The 5,378-nt window shown below is 26.9% G+C and overlaps 1 pseudogene; it reads right to left on the bottom strand.

The window, feature by feature from the left end:
• Positions 1–4,610: 4,610 nt before the first annotated feature.
• On the bottom strand, positions 4,611–4,813 carry LOC122521756 (annotated as a pseudogene).
• Positions 4,814–5,378: the final 565 nt, after the last annotated feature.

Raw genomic sequence — 5,378 nt, 5'->3', positions numbered from 1 at the left:
AAGTCGTTTTACAGTTTGAGCTTATCAGACCTACGCTCAACCCCGGACAAGGAGATCCTTTTCCAATCGGCTGTCCGCGACTGCTTATTCACTTTGTTCGCAACTAACCTCTATCCCTATCCGAGAAAAATAGGCCATTCATCTATCCGCAACCTAAGGACACACTGTGTCCTGGTGACTGGGACCAACTAACTCGGTGAATTATAACACCTTGTTTTACTTCCCCGAAAATAGCAGCTTTTAGGCTAACACAGAATCTGCAAGAGATTATAGTTTAAAAAGAAATTGTTTAAAAAATAATTTATAAGTAACACTAAGATGCATTCTTTTTTCAATTCTAATGATAGAAAATTAATGCACATGGTTTCTTCCTTGTATAAATAAAAAGAAGACTGTGTCTTCAAAAATCTTTAATGATTTCAATACCATCGGCTTCTTCTTATCGTTGGTAAGAATAATGCGCTCTCTCTACTAGTAAAATGATAGATTATCTCTGAAGATAAAATAAGTTCTCTAATGCTTTGAATAAATATTTTTCAATACAATCACAATATTTTTTTCTATCAGAAGAAAAATTATTTTTTTTACCTTTTAAAAAATTCATGTCTTGCTTACTCCTTCTTACAGTGGTTTAATTCTATTCGCATAATAACTCACATAGGATCTCTACGAATAAAACATTCGTTAAAAGAAATCTTTATATTGTTAACGCATTGGAAGATAAAATTTATATACATAGATCCGATGCTGGAAAGAAGTCTTTTTCTTACAGCCGCATACTCTTAAATAAAACTATTTAAGAAAGTAGTTTATGTATGAAACATAACAAATATAAATACAGAAGCAGAGTACCAAAAATTTATGAAAAAATATATAATAAACATATTTAACTCAGTAAAGTATGTTTCTGAACATAATATTGCTATTTTACTTACTATTGTCTTTTATAATATTAACAAGGGGACCTTACACTTAGTCCGACACGGATTTTAACGAGCTTTGGTATATTAGTAGTATACTTGTTACCGTGGTAAAGTATTTTGTCCTAACGCTCAGCCATTTTTGAGAAAAAAGCTTTTAAAGTTTTGGTTTTTTTTGTATACATGTTATATTACCTTAAATTCTACCGTATTTTAAATGGCGCGCTAGCGTATCTAGTAGCGTTCTCGCTTCACGTGTCGCTAGTTAGTGTTCGATCCTTCATGGGGCAAGTTTTTTTTAATAATTTTTTTCTGTCTGTTTTCAAATTATTTTTTCATATTTTTTAATTTTTAAATATATACAGGAAAGAAAAAATTATTATTATAAAAAATTAGAAATAATAAATTTTTTCACATCTTGCGAATAATAAGGAAAAGTTTATCCTTGAATTACAGTTAATATTTTATTTTTTAACAGGTATATAAAAATAGATAAATCTTCAATATACTAACAAATAACAATCGTATATATTCTAATCATTAACAATTTCATGTATAATTTTTTTATCTATGTGTTTTAACATTTATTGTACATTTATTATTATTTATACGCAGGTTCCAGAGTGATTGTTCTCGTAAAATCATTCAAAACAATTAATTTTTTCACATCTCGCGCAATTAATAAAAGATGACTTGTTACATGAACAACGATTTTTTAAAAGAATTGTTGAAAAACAAACTTGATTAACATTTAAAAATATTTCTCTTTCATTTGGTTTTAATAATTTCAAAGCGTACCATGCATATCGAATCATTTTTTGAAAAATTTTTCATGACAATTGATGATTTACTATTGATTGTATCCTGATACAATCTTCACGAAAAGTAAATCTTCATTTATCTATTTTCATATACCTGTTAAAAATAAAATGTTAATTGTAATTCAAAATTAAATTTTCCTTTATTATTATCGCAAGATGTGAAAAAATTTATTATTTCTAATTTTTTTGTAATAAATAATTTTTTCTTTCCTGTATATATTTAAAAATTAAAAAATATGAAAAATAATTTGAAAACAGAAGAAAAAAATTATTAAAAAAAACTTCCTCTATGAAGGATCGAACCACTAACTAGCGGTACGAAAAGCGAGAACTCTACGAGATACGCTAGCGCGCTGATTGAAAGACGGTCGAATTTAAGATAATATAACATGTATACAATAAAACCAAAACTTCAAAAGCTTTTTTTCTTAAAAATGGTTGAGCGTTAGGACAAAATACTTTACCACGGTAACAACCTCAAAGTATACTACTAATATACCAAAGCTCGTTAAAATCCGTGTCGGACTAAGTGTAAGGTCCCCTTGTAAGATAAAGAGTACTATTGTAATTCATCGGTATTCTTACATTTAAATCAGAAAATATTCATCCTATGGTTAAGGTATACAAAATCGCACAGCATGCTATCCAGTTTATTCATTTTCAACTTTAATTGATGATCACTATAGAGAAGAAATGAAAGGAATTAAAACTAATATATTATTATATATACCTTAGTTAATCTCAAAAAATACTTTTATACTAATATTCATGAATCATAAATGATAATGTGATGTGTATATTAAAATATCAGAATATAGATACCTATCAGTCCAAACTTAATTTAAGGGAGAATTATCGATTTACCTTATGCCGTTATTTGAAATCGATGTGCCCACGCATCGTAAATTCCGAAAACTTCAAGATGTAGATTTAGTATTAGTGTTCAAGCATCGTAAAAATTCATTTTCATCATCTATTCTCAAACACGTTAAAAGCAGTATAATTTCAAGCACATTTCACGCTTTATAATCCAGGTGCAACTATGTTTATAATGTTTCCTATAAAATTAATATCACATACTCTAATAAAAATTTAAAAAGTATAAAGTAAATTAAACATACTTTAGAATACCAAAAATAAAAACGGAAACAAAGAAAATCAAGAAAAAAAATTTCCATGTCCAGGATTTACTTCGACGATATTACGTTAAGGAAACTGCGTTTTAACTCGTCACGCTACTGAAATGTAAATAAATATAAAAATTTTTTTCGAAATCCTACTACTGCGTTCTTGCAAAAGATTTGCTATCTGTATTCGTTAATGGTGCAATGTATAGTCTTTAAAAACTTTTACATTTGTTCAAAGATCTTAAAAAACTATAGCCAGAAAACCTAAGATTAAACTTTTTAATTTATTTAATATTTGTTTAATTAAATATGTATAGCATTCGTATAAGCATTTATAGTTGTTAAAAAGGTATAGTAAAACGTGACGAAGTAAATATTAACTGAGAAGAATATCTCTATCTAACTGCATAAGCTATTGTAAAAACTTAAAATCGTTTTCTATTGTCGTTTAAATGTTATTCCAATTAAAATAATTGTTATTTTACATTAGGTCTTATGACGATTCTGCCACATAGCAGAATAAATCATAAGTATTATAAGATCAAAAGCTACAAAGTGTCCTAAATTTTTATTACATTTAATTTCAATTCTTTTAAATTGATTTTGCACAATTATAAAAAATTAAAAGTACAGTTATTAGAGTATAAATTAGGAACAATCAGAAAAAAAGGTTATAAATAAATAAATTAAATTGTGTAATAGTCTAATTAATTATGTATTAGCCAGATATGATAACAATTTTTTTGTTTCTACGTTGATTAAAAATGCCTGGCATTGTGGACAACGGCAAAGAAAAACCACAATATGGCAGATCAAACTTCCCTATAATATATATATTATAGCGTAGGAGAAAAGAGCTTGTATAAAAAAAGAGTCAGATATAGTATCTAGCAAACTGCCAAACTTTAGAGTGTTTTTGTTTTCACGTTTTCTTTATATATCAAGACGTTGACTACTTAACATTCCTATCATTTTATTCTTTACGACCGAAAATAAATAATATTAAATGTCGTGGTTCATATTTAAAGATTATAAAACTTTGATATTCAGAATTAAAAAATGTGTAAATAAAATTTATTATTTTCATAAAGGAAAAGTAGAGGCATATAACCTGTTCAAAATTACACTAGATTTTTCCATATAAGCTATGATTACTAATTCAATTAGATTATTGGTAGAAATTGCCACTTATTTCTTTAACAGATTGACTGTCGTGTAGATCACCGTAACTTTAACACATCCAATAGTAAAAAATTATAATTTAAGTTAATGTCGATACTGATAAATTTTTAAATAATACTATTGTTTTTATAACAGTAGGAAAAGAATAATGACATAAAATGCAAAAATAGTTTTACCGTTGTAACATCTAACACGGTATTTCTGTATGTTATGCTTGATAAGATGCAATCCTCTTCATTAAAAAATTTCATTAAATAAATGCTAACTTAATCCTGAGATCGGGAAAGAAAATATTTTTCGAATTACTTATTATTATAATATTTTTTAATTACAGCACAAGTAATCAGTTGAAGATATATTGCCAATTTCCTGTAATTTTAAAGTGTTTTTATAGTTTTTATAGGTTTGAATGTTTGCTCTTTTTTCTGTGCTGCTTTCTCGTTTCGTAAAGTTTCAATCACAACGTTTCTAAAATGTTTTCGCTTTGAAATCGTGTGAAAAAATGATATAATTAACTATAAAGTTACTATTAAACGTTCCTTTAATATTTATTGGAAAGCTCTACTTACTTTAGCTTTCTTTATTAATTAATCGGTGTAAAGATCATCAGTGACCAAAATCTTGATGTTAAAAACCAAATTCCGAATCTGTCCCTCCGCTCAAAAAAGAGAGCTACAGCTGTCATCGTAGTTACATCGACTCAGCTTTATAAAAAGCAGTTTTAAATATATACTACAAAGATGATCCCATGAAATACGATATAAAATTTTATTTCTGATCGAATCATAATAGAGATCAAATATAGCATTTTGCTATGAGAAACGGCAAATGGTATTCGCTCTCTGGTGAAAGTCAAAGAAGTAACTGATTTTTCTTTATATGGTACAAGTTAACATTAAAACAAAATAACTTGAACTAGCAAATAACTTTATGCTGTAATTTCAAATCGCTTTGCACACGCGCTATAGATATATATATTATAAACCAACCTTTACTTTCAATATAGGGTTGTTATCCTTACTCTTTGAAATCTCATAGGTGTACTGGATATTAATACTGGTCATTGTTCTCCTATCTAACTTAATTTCTGTTAAGTTTCTTCTGCTACATACTAAGTGCTGGAAATATTTTTAATATATTGCATTTTTCGTGAGATAATAATTTATAATGCTTAGAAACAAATATTTAATTAAACGTGAAAATATAAAATTTTACTGGTAATTAAATTCTTTCAAATTTATAGATTGTTAATTTTCTGTAAATTTTTTTGTTTGTTTTTATAATAACTTCATACAACTTTACAATTTGTCCAACAGACATTTGATAAA

The sequence above is a fragment of the Polistes fuscatus genome, unplaced genomic scaffold (assembly GCF_010416935.1).
Source record: "Polistes fuscatus isolate 324 unplaced genomic scaffold, CU_Pfus_HIC Scaffold46, whole genome shotgun sequence".
Lineage (NCBI taxonomy): Eukaryota > Metazoa > Arthropoda > Insecta > Hymenoptera > Vespidae > Polistes > Polistes fuscatus.
Note: the sequence above shows the minus strand (reverse complement) of the source record. Positions and strands in the feature narration are given on the sequence as shown.